The sequence below is a fragment of the Diuraphis noxia genome, unplaced genomic scaffold (genome assembly GCF_037042655.1).
Source record: "Diuraphis noxia isolate RWA-SAM2 unplaced genomic scaffold, SU_Dnox_SAM2 contig0001, whole genome shotgun sequence".
Lineage (NCBI taxonomy): Eukaryota > Metazoa > Arthropoda > Insecta > Hemiptera > Aphididae > Diuraphis > Diuraphis noxia.
Genome location: NW_028301711.1, coordinates 30276854 through 30292064, shown reverse-complemented (window position 1 = coordinate 30292064; position 15211 = coordinate 30276854). Strand labels below are relative to the sequence as shown.

The following is a 15211-nucleotide window of genomic DNA, read 5'->3' as shown; positions in this document are numbered from 1 at the left end:
CTTAACATCTTCATATGATCTATTATGTAAATACAATAGGTATTCTGGAATTTGTCGTCATTTTGGCTTAGAAAATGGTTTAAATCAATATTTACAAAAAAAATAAAATAATTTTTTACCAAATAATAATGAAATTGAAATAATTATTGGTGTTGATGGTCTACCACAGTCTAAATCATCATCAAATAATTTATGGTCAATTTTAGGTCAAAATTAATTTTATATTTTTAATTGGTGCTTTTCATAGTACTGAAAGTACTAAGCCAAAATGTGCAATAAGTTTTATGGCTGATTTTAATACTGAAGCAAAATCTTTGATTCAAAATGGTTTTTAGTTTGAAAATAAAAAAATAATGCTTAAAATTAGAATTTTAACCGCTGACACACCAGCAAACTCATTTATTTTAAATGTCAAAGGGCATAGTGGGTATTATAGCTGCACTAAATGTTGTATTGAAGGAGAATATCATAATAAAGGAGTATGTTTTCCTCCAATAGTTGCTAAACTTCGAAATGATAATGACTTTCGAAATTATTCTGATGAAGAATATCATTTAGGTGAATGCCCTATAATTGACATTACAAATTTTGATCTAGTAGCACAAGTTCCATTAGATTATATGCATCTCGTATGCTTAGGTGTAGTAAAAAAACTATTTAAACTATGGACAACTGATCGTTTGAGTGTTAGACTTCTGGTTAGAAAATTATGTCTTATTTCTGATGACTGATAGGCTTTTGAAACATGTAAGTAAATTTTTGCCTCTAGAATTTCAAAGAAAGCCTCGATCATTTATGGTTTATAAACAATGGAAAACCACAGAATTTAGACAATTTCTCCTTTACAGTGGCCCTGTTGTTCTTAAAGATATTGTTTCTAAAGATGTTTATAATCATTTTTTATCATTACATGTAGCTATATCTATTTTATCATCCTATGAATTACATTTAAAATGTATAAACTATGCTGAAGAGTTCTTAAGACACTTTGTTATTTCTTTTGAAGTTTTATATGGTATTCAATATTCATAATATTCATGGACTCTTACACTTGGCAGATGATGTTAAATATCATGGAACACTTGGCCAATTTAGTGCTTTCAAATTCGAAAATTTTACGCAGCAATTGAAATAAATGATTCGTAAAAGTGATAAACCGTTACAACAAATTAGTTGGCGATATGTAGAACGACAAAATATTGGATTGTTTGGGAATATAAAAAAGATGAATAGTGCTATACCTTGTAATAACAAAAATAATTATTTAAATTTCAATGGATTTACATTAATATCGAATAACTCAAAAAATAACTGTTGTATATTAAAAACTGGTGAAATTATTTTAATTAAGGAATTTCTGTTTGATATAAATTCTAAATGATTTGGCTTAAAAGGAAAACATTTTTTGGAGCAAGATGATCTTTATAAAACTCCTTGTCCATCATCATTACTTGGTAATTATGTAGTAGGTAAATTGTCATCAATAAGTACTTGGTCCATTTGTCAGGTGCAAAAAAAATGTTTTCGTTATAGACTTCCTTGGAATATAAATAAGTTTGTAGTTTTTCCTCTTTTACATTCTGATAGTGATGATATACCAGATACGTAAATTTTTCTAAATATTAATTATAGGTACCTACATAATTATGGTTACCTTAACAATAATCAAGGCACCTACATTTTAATATTTAATAATAATATAATGGTACAAATTTTAAATAAAACTTATATATGATATACAAATTATTAATATGTAAATTTTTAGATTTTTAGTTGTTGAATTTGACGATGGATTACAAATTTGAAATTATTCCAAGTAATTGGTTAATTAATGAAAAATCAAGTTTCTTTCCAAATTACAAAAGCTTCAAATTGTATGACCACGCTGTTGTATATCAATGGAAATTCCAAATACACCTACAACTACTTGGGACGTTTATAATATTAAAAAGATATTTAAAAAAACAGGTCTGACATGCATTTGATATATTAATTGGACGATTCGTTTCTCGACGATTTTGTTAAAGCTAAAGAAATATTAAGTAAAGCAGAGTATAGGTCGGATTTTGAAAGTTACTCTAGTACTGCATTGAAAATGCGCAAAGTTTATGCTGCAAAATCATTTAGTGATAGTGATGAATTTGATGAAAATTCTGATCCAATAAGTAATAATCTTGGTAATAATATTCCTCCATTTCCAAATCCACCTGGTAATTATATACATGAATCATAAAATTAAAATAATAATTTGATTTTTAATAAACTAAAATAATTTTATTTAGCAAAAGAAGAAATGTATACATCTACTCAGAAACATAATAGTGAGAAAAAGCGTTTGTTTAATTCAGGTAGTTAAAAAAAAAAATGTTTTATAAATATGATACTACAGAAATGTCAAAACTATTCAAAGGTAAAAAAAAAATATAAATCCATCCAGAAACCTATTTATGAAAAGCAATTATGTTCTCCTGTTGTTTCATCTCAAAAATGTTTATTTAATTCGGGTAACATACAATTTTGAGTAGTTATTAATGATGTTACAGTTATTTAATTTCAATATTTAACTATTATAGAGTCAGTGACAGTCGTTACACCATGCCAAAAAATTAAAAAATGTCAAATTAATTATGCTTCAATTTCACCTTTACCCAGTACCTCAAGTGATTCAAGTAGTATATTTATAATTTATCCAAGTTGTGTTTAATGGTTATAAGTTAAATCATTCTTGTGATGTTTTTAGGATGTCAAAACTTGGAACTCAATGTTTCACAGTTGTCTTTGTTGTCTCCAAATTTATTTGAAGATATTGATCTCAATATTAATCAATTACCCTTTGAAATTGAACCAGCAGGTATTTTAATTATTTTAATTTCAATTGATAATTTTTATTTAACTTGTGATTTATATTATCATAATTTTATAAGGTTCTGAAAATAATGATGACACATCAGATTTAATGCCAGTAGCAGAAGTTAACGATTTGCAAAAATAATTTCAACAATGATGGTAAATATTCCTAAATACATTTTAATAATCAGGTATAAAAACAATTATATTTTATTTTAGGACCATTTAACAGTCACGAAACTCAAATATGGTTAATTAAATCTATTGCTCAACTTAAAAGTGACATTTCAATTATAAAGAAATCTGTAAATGCTAATAACCAACTTCTAAAACAACTTATTTTTGACAACCATCCAGAAAATGATTTAAAACTTGATAAATTAATTTTACAATTCCCTATTGGGAATGAAACTAGTTTATTTGAAATTGAAGAAAAGCTGACCACTGACAATGCAAACAATTATTTGGTATTAATAAATTGCTTTTATTTATATTTAACTACCTATCAATAACTATAATTAAATGTATTGATTTCATAGACTAAAAAAATGTCAAAACTTATATCAAGTGATCACAAACAAAGCATTTTTAGTCTTATGAGATTTCTATTAACCAATGAACTGGCAACAAAAATGACACTTTTTGGAAAAACTTCTAAATTAGTGTTTGCTTCGTTAAAATTATATGCAATTTTAGAAAGTTGGCTCACACAAAACATATAATAAAAGCTTATATTAAATACTTTTGTAATTTAATATGTTTTTTGTCCCAAAACATTTTATTTTTAGAAGTTGTATTGAAAAGCAGTCCTAAAGTTACAATAAAAAAAATTACAAGAACCAATACAAAGTTGGTTACATCATGCAAATGAAATATTTTCAAAACAAAATCTCCATGTAATAGAAAATGTAAGTTAAATAATTATAAAAGTTTATATGATCATTAATTATTGTTGAAATTTCAATTAATATTATTAATATTTTTTTTAGGAACAAAATTAAAAGTTGATATGCGGTTGTGAATTATAAACTATATAAATGTGATCTATTATTAAATTTGTTTTAAAAATGTTTATCTGATTGTTTATTCTGAACTATAATTTTTTTTTTTTTAATTTATGCATTCATATTACCATAATTTAAATATTTATTATCCTTTGGCAATATATACTTCGACTACCTATATGTGATAATTGTAAGACTTGTGTATTTTTATACTTATCAACAGGGTTCGGATTTGAAGGCAATATAATCAATAAAAAAAGCATTTAAAATGTAAAAAAAGGCATTTAATTTATATAAAAAGGCAATTCATAAATAAACTACAAAATAAAAAAAAATAAACGTGTGGAAAAATTATTGAACGACAATTATTGCGATCGACACATGCGGGCGGACTGACGAACAATCTTAAATCTACGCATTACGAACATATCTTTAAATAGGTGAACGGGTAATTTTATGGCCATACCAAATACTCGATAAGACGATATCGATAAATATTGCCAATAATAAAACCCATTTGTAGCGATAATACGCAAGTTGTGTATAAAATTATAAAATCAACTGAAAAAATTAAACACAAAATAGGTATTTATAAGTACAAAAGGTAAAAAAAAGGCAAAAAGGCATTTATAAGTAAAAAGGCAAAAAATGGCAAAAAAAATGCATCCATCGTCTAAGAAATTAAATGAAACACATTTTTGTATAAAAATTATTTTTCTATTATGATAAATAAAAGAAAGGCATTTGCCTTCAAATCCGAACCCTACTAATCAATTATATGTTATTTTATTGTATAACTATTACTGTCATAGTAAAATTTGTATTTAAATACTTTTTTTCATCAGTTACCATAATATCTAAAAAGATTATTTTTATTTTTTAAACATATTTATCTGACTTTATAAAGAACTATAATTATTTTTTTTTAATTTATGAATTCATATTACCATTATTTAAATATTTATTATCCTTTGGAAATATATACTTTGATTATGTGATAATTATAAGACTTGTGTATTTTTATAATAATCAAATATATGTTATTTTATTGTATTATTAATACTGTCATAGTCTTATAGTAACATTTTTAATTAAATTTTTTTTTTCTTCAGTTACATAATACTAATGTTGTTATGTGTACTTTTTCTATAAAATACAAAGGTACTTATACTAAAAAGTTCTTAATTTTGTGTTAAATATATTCTCAGTTCATCCTTCCAAGTCATCAAAAAAAAAGAAAGAACATCTGGAAATTCTAAGGATATCCTCTGACAGTCCTGAGGATGATCCTGACTATCCTAGTAGGACAATTAGGTACATACTATTGACGTTCATTTACTATCTGGGAAGTATATTCTCAGTTCATCCTTGCTAGATGTCCAAAGGATAAAAAAAAACACATCTGGACATTCTAAGGATATCCTCTGGCAGTCCTGAGGATAGTTCTGTCCGTCCTACTAGGACCATTTAAGTACCTACTAAGGACATTCATTTGGTATCTTGGAAGTATATTCTCAGTTCATCTTTGCTAGACGTCCAAAGGATAAAAAAAGCACATCTGGACATTCTATGGATATCCTTTGGCAGTCCTGAGGATAATCCTGACTATCCTAGTAGGACAATTTAAGTACATACTATGGACGTTCATTTGCTATGTGGGTATAGCTGCCCAAATATTGCGCATGGTAATGAAATATTTATACCTATATAAATTAAATAAATTGAATATAAAATATATAATGTTTGTGATTTAGGTTTTAGCATTGCTTCATTTACCAGCTAACAGAAGAGATGAAAGTGTCCAAATGTTTGTATAGATGATGGTTTTAGGGCAATTTTAGAATATGCACATCAAAATATTGAAATCTACCAACGCATGGAAACATTTTTAATTGGGTATATAATATATAGTATACTATATTATACTATAATATGCTATATTTATTGAACGCTTAATTTTAACATGAAACTTATCGTACCTATATGAAATTAAAAAAATGTTTAAATATAATAATTAACAGTTACGTACAAAATTTTTGGTTGGTTCAAGTTGGACCTGAATTAATTACTGTATTTGCCAGCGAAATAAGAACAAATAATTATTTGGAATCTTTCCACAACCAACTTCTCAAGTTTTTTGGGATGCATTATGCATCCAAACATCTGGGATTTTATACGTAATAATCTATAAAAAAATAAATTTATTTTTAATTTCATAGAAAAATTCAATGTGTACACTATATAGAGAAACTGAAAATTTTGGAAAACCAGTATTATGTGGAGATGCTTCAAGCAAGAAGAAATCTTACAGTAAGCCTTAAAGACAACCATTAGATTAAAACTAAATAACATTATAATCAATCTTATCGATTATATTTCTTGTTTAGATTCGGGATCAAACTTCTAGAGGCGAACGTGCAGCTGTAAACACAGCGCTAATAAGACGATCAATTGAGCAGCTTAACGAAGACAATGACATATTAAAATGTCTCAGAAGCATGGGTCAAGCCAATGCAAATTACCTAAGACACCAAATCGGTCCACCTCCATCACCATAGCCTCCATCCTATAAATAACTATTCAATTTTTACACTATTATTAACATTTAATTACAATTTATTTGACGAACAATTAATATGTTTAAATTAATTTTTATAATAATATAAAACATTTTAAAAACATGTTGGCAACACAATTAAAAATATTAACAGCCTAAAAAAAACTGCATATAGTAAGTTATTAGTTAAGTTAAATAAAATATAAAAGTAATTAGTTATGTTAAAAAGTTAAAGTTAAATTAACTTTTTAACTCGTTAATGCCCAGCCTTGCTAATTGAAGGTATAGAAAATAGAATACTCCGGGATTTTTATTTTCAAGGTTGGTACTGTGTTTTTATATAGTTCTTATCATGATTGGGATAACTGAATCGCGCCGTATGAACATTAACATATTATGTTGGCAACAATGTTCTTCCAAGATATTATCAGGAATATTATATTTTGGAAGAACTTACTGTTCAATCCTCCCTTCTCAGAATATAAACAAGTATAATAAAAAGCGTGTATACACCTTAATTTATTAGTAAAACGATTACACTGTAATAGTATGTTTTAAAAACACCCAGAGCGCTGATCGTTTTTTTTTCTAGGTGTTGTTGAATATTGTCTAGTGGCTTACTGCTTATTTACTATTTAGTTGAAAACTAATTTTTTGACTAGTACCGCTGTTAATACTTACCAAATCTAATAGTATATTATTCTTTAATTTATATAGTGGTTTATTTAAACATATTATTATAATAGTTTAAAAGGAAAAATTAATAAAAAGGTTTTTTAAATCAATAATTACAATATTATTATCTATAAAATATTAAGCTACTAAATGTTTTATTTTTTATACTTTGATATAATTAATACAGTTGGTACTTGAACAGTATTGTGTTATTGTTGTAAAATTTAATTTTTGAATTTGACATGGACAACTTAAGGTAAGATTTATAAATATTAGCAAATACATCATGGGAACATTTTATTTTATTACTTTGAAGTGTTGGAAATAATTTTTCAAATATCATAATTTTTAGGCAAAGTAAAATGACAGTTTATTGAATTACTATATAGTATTATAGTGTTATTAAAGATTTTATTTACTATTATGTGATCACAGAATATTTATTAAATACTGAATCAAAAATTATTATATACTAAACCATTTTGTAAGATTTGGTTTATTCATAAAAATAAAGTGTTTGTTTTGATTCTGTAGGTATGCAGTATGCCAGTATGTTTACTGAATCGAAGGATAGGGTTCTCTAGCCCTCCCCCAAGTCTGAACCTTAATAGTTAATTCTTAAACCGTATCAAATTAATTATATCAAGTGAATAATTTGCAGTAGGTACCTATTACCTAGTTCACCTGTGTAGTGTTTATTCTCTCGTGGTAGCTCGTAAAATAATATTTAAAACTTCTCATAACTCATTTAAAAATAAAATATAGTAATAAAAATAAATCCAACAAAAGAAAACAGTTAATTGACCTGCCTTTGATTTATATGATAAATTAATCCACCCTAATATTTAAGCTATCAACAGTACCAACACTATTACATTGGAAACATATAGAATATATAACACGTCATGTGGTTATGACGTCATCTTATAAGTGGTCAATTGCTTAATATTAATCGAAATATTTTTGAAAATTAAATTGCGTATTTGTTTTATTATTGTAAATAATAAATTACAATATCGAAATTAATGATAAGTCTTACGGCATAACAAACATTACTTGTTAAAACTCGACTAAATAACAAAGATCGTTTGTTCGTTAAATATCCAATATTATAATAATGAATTTGCACTTGAACGATTTCGTGTTTATTTTAGTCTGCGAGTCGAACCAAGCGTTTTCATATTGTTAAACATGTGACTGGATTGTCTGGATTAATGAGGTTCTACTGTATCCAAATTTTAATTAACTATAAATATTTCAATTTTCAACTTAAGATCAATTTAAAAGTGTATGATTTTTAGTTTTTACGATGTTTATCAAAAGTTTGAAAATCGAACAATTATAAAATAAAAATGTATTTTGATTTAGGTTCTTGTTTTAATTACAAGCTTTTTGGTCTAGCATGATAATTTCTATCATCTATAAAAATTTTTTTTCAAATTCACATGAATACGAGTAGCTTAAATGTAATCTAAATATTTTTGATATCATAATGAGCATAGAAAATGATAACTTTTAAATTACAATAGTACGACTTTATCAATGTTTTTTTTATATTAGAACATTTAAAGTATTTTAAGCAACTGTAAGCTTTGACCTTGATACACTTGGTCAGGTAGTGAGGTAGGCACTTAAGACTTAAGTTATAATATAATATTATAATGCCCGAATGCCGAGTACTATATATTCTCGGATGTGGTCATATCGATCAATTGCTTCTCATTTTTTTGGGATCGAGGGGGGTGCGAATAATCAAACAATGATTAAATATATACCTACAGCAAGATTTTAAATGTTTTAAATTATTAAATAAAATGTATGTGGACATGTGGTGTTTGTATAACGTATGAAGATAAAATGATTAAATAAATATATATCTACGTCGGTATCTACAATTATCAAAAGTACGAAATATAGTTAATTACATATATTATAATAGGAACCTTTATTGCGTTTACGAACCAACTAAATTTTAGATTACATTATCTACATTCTACATTATATTAAAGACAACTATTTAAAATGAACCGTATAGTAGATAATAAAATAATTTTAATTTCATAATAAATGATAAAACGAACTAAATGAACAATAAAACTGAAATCTATAAATAAATGCATACAAAAGTTTCGTAGTGGAGATAATATTGTCTTGCGGGTTAATCGACGCTCCACACTTAGATGACGCCACACCCGCATGTGTTTTCTTCGTCGTACAAGTGTGTAGCATACCAAATTTTACGCTCAGCAAATCTCGTTTATCTTCTTCAATTTAAAATTTAGAGTGAATTGACCTATTATAAAAATTAAAGGCAAGATTATTACCGAGGGCTTCTCATAGGCTTTTTATTATATTTTAATTTTAAAGCAAATAATGAGTATTTTAAAATTTAAAATTATTTTTATATCTAAAAATACTCATAACTCGGTTTAAAATTAAAATATAATAAAAAGCCTATGAGATGCCCTCGGTAATAATCTTGCCTTTAACTTTTATAATAGGTCAATTCACTCTAAATTTTAAATTAACGGAGATAAACGTGATCTGCTGAGCGTAAAATTTGCTATGCTACGCACTTGTATGACGGAGACAACACATGCGGGTGTGGCGTCCTCTTAATACATTCCATCAACATTGCATTATTATAATATTTTTTTAATTTACCATAGTGGTATCATTATTTGTGTTTGAAAAAAATAATCTTGCATTTAAAATGTTAATAGCTGATTACTGCTAATAATCTGTTATTATCGGGACTCCCGCATGTGTTGTCTCAATCACAAAGATATGGCAAATATTTTCGTTCATCAGTTTCAATAGTGTGCTGTTAGTTTTGATATTATTAGAATTATTAGAGTGAATTGACCTATTATCAATTATGCTAGCGCACTATTTGTTTTTTTCCACATGCTACATAGATAAAACGCATTAACGTAAAAACATTTTTTCAATATTTTTAAGTTATCTTAAAGTAAAATCACTCATGACAAAAAAGATTGAGAATAATATTTTTGAGGGAATGACATATTATCGATTTGTCTAAATATTGTCTCAAAACAATTTAAATATCATTTAAATGTACAACATTTTTTTTGCTTATTTTGAAAGTGGAATACAAAATCAAATAACAATAAAATATGATATGGGTATGTCATCCCCCTCCTGCGGTCTCCGATTTTTTAAAAATAAATGCATAGATATCTGAGATCCATACTATACTAGATTATTTTTATACTTGCATATTGATTTGAATAAATAGGTACTTATAAAATTTACGATTTAATATTGAAATATTCTAGTAGTCATTAGTACAAGAATCTTTGGTAATTGGTTGAAATATTTTTAATGTGGGCCCTTCCAGCGGGCAAAGTCTGTCTACACACGCTTGTGGAGAGGACACGGCGAAGGTTGTTACACAAAACACAATACACACATATTTGCTGTCTCCGTCTTACAAGTGCGTAACATGGATAATTTACGCTTAGCAGATCACGTTTTACTTTTTACTCCATTAGTTTAAAAATTAGAGTAAATTGACTTATTATGAAACTTAATGGTAAGAACATTATCAGTGTTTGTATGTAGATTTTTTACGATAACTTGTTTTTAAATGAGTTATGAGCATTTTTAATTTACGCTTTTTTATATACCTACGCATAACTTGCTACAAAATTGGACTATCATAAAAACCCACATACAAACACAAATAATGTATTTACATCAAGTTTCATAATAGGTCGATTCACACTAATTTAAACTAACGGAGCTAAACGTTATTTACTGAGTGTAATTTTGGTATGCACTTGTAAGACGGAGACTGCAAATTGAAATCTAGCGTCCTCATGTGCGTTTACTTAAAAGCCCGAACACGAACGAATGAATTCGAATGTTACCGAACGAACATTCAGACAACGTTCGTCCAGTGGTTTGATTTTAGTCGAACGAAAACGAACACGTTCGGTAGCATTCATTTCACGGGTGGTCGGATTCGGATTAAAGCGTTCGGATATACGTTTGACCTCATTCGATGTTTGATAGCATTCGATTGCATTCGTTCATGTTAGGCTCTGATGTAAACGTACCTTTGTGAAACGCCTTTCGTCATTGTAACTTACACACACACACACGCATAAAACCTATTGATGCGTGATTACAGGGGCGTAGCAAGAACCAGTATCACCCCTGTCAGAAAACCAAATTTGCGCCCCCTCATATAGTCACACTAAAAATAAACGAAAATCTTTTTATTTTTGTAAATTATAATATTTGGATTGAGAATGCCACTCAATGAAGTTACGCCTTTTGTATAACATTGTACCCCTGGTAAATACCCTCTTGCCAGTGCCCAGCTATATAGTAGCTACTAATATATTCTAAAAACAGGCGAATTATTTCTTATCATTGCCCCTCGTGATCGTTAAAGTAGCTGTTTATACTCCTTGTAATATTCATGAATATGTTAGCGGTAATGTATGTAATACGTTATTTTATTAAATAACTAGTTATTCTATAAAATTCCTAAATATGTTCGTTAATATATAAATTACAGTAATTACACAGTTTTACTACCTAGTTAATATATAAAATACCGATTGGGTTTTCGTTAATGTATGAAATTTATATCATTAGGTAGATGACCGGGGTCCGGGACTGGATTAGATAACATACCTACTAAATTTGTTACCGTTGTTGTTTTATTAATAAAAATAATAAGATAAGATAGTATTGAACCACTGAACCACACCATTTGGCATAGACTAGAGTTATTCGTGTGACAGTGTACCGCAATTTAATTTATGCACAGAAAAGTTTATAACGCTTAATGACGTTCCAGATATAGCAGATATTTGCCTTCGAAAAGCATCCGAATCCCAATCAATTGGTAATGCACAAGGGTTTTTAAATGTACATGCCAACAAAAGTGCACCACAAAACGGTGCATACGTTAAAAAAATAATTTACTTTGTATTTCTAAATGCCACCCAAAAAGTTCCCAAAAAGTTCCTGTACTAATAAATAAATTGTAAATTAAAAAAAAAAAATTATACAAATACATTGACGTGAAAAAAAAATTAATATTAATATTTTATAGAATAATGTAAGGTGTGTTTGACATATACTAACATTTGATTTTTTAATTTGTAAATTGATTAAGATTTTAATAATTATTCTAATAAATTGATGTGAAATAAATTAATATTAATATTTTATATAATATTGTGAGGCTTGTTTGACTTAATACTATAACATTTAATTTGTAATTTAATTATAACTTTTATATTATTCAATAATAGTTTTAAATACATTAACTAAACCCTTATTGTTAGTTTATAAAATATCTAGTTGGTATGTAGAATAGGTAACTAGTTGAAGTATATATTTATGGATTCATTCAATACATTAACTGAAAGCATAGGCGTGCGCAGACCTTGCTGGCAGGGGGGGCAGAATGTATAATATATTACACATTATTATATATTATTATATTATACAGTAGTGAATATTATACTATAATAAATTATATAGTATGTTATATACTATATAATATATAATTGAATATTATTTTGGTTATTAGTTAGGTAGTTCAATCAATATTAGAAATGGCAGTATTTTATTTTCTAATCGAATTTTCTAATGTCCATGTTTCACAATTTGACAAACACCAATTCATCAAACATCAAATATTAATACAACGGTCTTGGATTAATACTATCAAAAAGTCACGTTATCGTAATTAAAAACAAATGAACATTAAAATTGATAATAGAATATATTGGCGTGATTTCGGCAAGGTTTATAGATAATATTATCTATAAACCTTGACCACCACGGTATAAACATGACCGTGATTACCGCGTATCTATTAACACACATTATCAACGCGGTATCGCTTGTGGTTTTAACAAAGTTGGACTTTTGACAACACAAAATTATCGTGCACCATAAATGCTTAAAATGTATTCATTGTAATATAAAATTAAATTATAATGTTTTTTTTTTAAACTATATTTGGGAGATAAAATTTAGCCCGCAGGAGGGGCAGCTGCCCACCCTGCCCCCCTCGTGCGCACGCCTATGACTGAAAGTACCCGTAATTCTATAAAATAACTAGTTATTCTATAGAATTACGGAATTTCATACATTAACACTAAATATATTAATAAAAAACACATACTAATTATTAATAAGCGATTATAGTTATTGCTATTCAATTTAGGCTTCAGTGCTGTTACTTTTTTCTTTACAAAAATTACATTAATATGAGAATAAATCCGGTGAGGCTTACCCCCCCTCCCAAATCAATACCCTATTTACTCCTATACATATGATATAATACTATGATACGCGTTAAATTCAACAGATTAATGGATGTTGTCGTACCTGTAAGCCGAAAAGCATAACATTATTAATGTAGATAAAATAAAACTTAAGTATAAATGTTTTTTATGCATTGCCACAAATAGTGCCTTAGTTCTTTCAGTAGTTTTATCCATGGCGATTTTACGTTTTACCATTGTAAATTCTAAGCGCTAATTAAATTTTAGGTTTCTGTTAAAAAAAGTTATTATACCTACATAATATATATTTAACATCTAAATAAATAGTAATAAAATACATAGTATTTTTTTAAGTATTACACTTCATAAGAAGAATAGGCATTATTTATATATTAATTTTAAGTTAAATTATAATATGTTAACATTTGTGTTCTAAGAGAAACACAAATACACAATACTATATATATAACATTATTGTTTATTGATGTGTAAACATCTTTACGCGTTCTCCTACCCAAAAAAAGAATACATGTAAAAATAATGGGTCTAGAGCAGCAGTCCTCATTAAGATTTTAGAAGGGGCAAATAAAAATTTTTAAAAATACCTTGCGAGCCTCTTACATTTTTTTTTTTTTGTCATGCTGATTTTAATTTGTATAATCTTTATAAAATATTTTTACAATAATTACAATATATTATGGTTTATAAAAGAGATCACAAAACAATGTTAAATAATAACACTTTGTTTTACATTTTTTATGATAATAATGATCAATATAAAAATGAACAACTGTGGTTCACTGAATTTAGTGAATAATAATAATAAAATGAGACAGAATATTTTGTTCAAAAAAGGGTACTATAGGAAAAGTTCATGAATGGAATGACACGTTTTTCTTGGACTTGGAATTTTAGATTTTAGAATGTACAATTTAATTTTAGTGGGGACCGCTGGTCTAGAGTGAATTGGTATTTTGGTAAATTCAATGTCATAAAATGGTGTACCGGAAGTTGCACGCGCAATCGTTCAATGCAGTAGCCCAAGTATATGTAGTCATGGTGACATGGTGTGTGTAATATAAATTTCACATAATTATATTCTAATACTATTATTAATCATTGTTATTTATCATAAGATACATAATATTATTATTATGTACATTTCATAAATTAAAATACCTACTTGTTATTTACTTCTCCCATAAGTCAACCTACATTTTATTAACAGGTGCAAGTCATCAGACTAATGTTAACACATCAACATTGAGCGTCAGATACAAAATCTGACACATACTTTAGTATTTATATTTTATTTGTTATCTATGTTTTAAATTAAATCCTAATGAAACATTTGAAAAATTTTACAGGACAATTTCTTTTGGTAAAAAAAAAATGAGTCATAGAAGTAATGATAATGGGGTATGTACAATACTAGGAGTGGAAAAGACAACAAATGGTAAACTCAAGTATCTAATAAAATGGAAAACAGAGAACATGGAACAAAGTTATTTTATTGATTCATCCATTATAAGTACAGTACATCCTCAGATGGTTATTGAGTTCTATGAGAAAATAACTATGTGGAATTGATAAAATCTACAAGATTTGGAACAGAACATCTATATGCTTATTTCCAAAATTAAATCACCTAGGCATTGCATTACATGAATATTTATGAGTTTTACCTATTGGCAAAATTTTGTATTATTACTTTTATTTTTGTATTTTTGTAAGTTATTACCATGTACCTATATTGAACTTAAGTTATGTATTATTTATTTTTAAGTGCTTTTTAGTTTAACAATTTGTTCAACAGTTCATCATTAAATATGGTTGATGTTTAAACTTAT

The 15211-nt window shown here is 27.0% G+C and overlaps 2 long non-coding RNA genes and 1 pseudogene across 3 annotated transcripts; all 3 read left to right on the top strand.

The window, feature by feature from the left end:
• The first annotated feature begins 1828 nt into the window (after nt 1-1828).
• Nucleotides 1829-3569, top strand: LOC149060542 (uncharacterized; annotated as a pseudogene). Its single transcript, XR_016192111.1, has 7 exons — nt 1829-2210; nt 2283-2504; nt 2574-2669; nt 2741-2851; nt 2925-3006; nt 3067-3314; nt 3387-3569. The product of XR_016192111.1 is annotated as an uncharacterized LOC149060542 (transcript).
• Nucleotides 3570-3631: 62 nt separating this feature from the next.
• LOC149060541 (uncharacterized) lies at nt 3632-4186 on the top strand. The gene is made up of 2 exons (XR_016189574.1): nt 3632-3755; nt 3837-4186. It is a non-coding gene; the product is annotated as an uncharacterized LOC149060541 (long non-coding RNA).
• A 2808-nt stretch (nt 4187-6994) lies between these two features.
• LOC149060540 (uncharacterized) lies at nt 6995-15210 on the top strand. Its single transcript, XR_016189591.1, has 2 exons — nt 6995-7339; nt 14729-15210. It is a non-coding gene; the product is annotated as an uncharacterized LOC149060540 (long non-coding RNA).
• Nucleotide 15211: the final 1 nt, after the last annotated feature.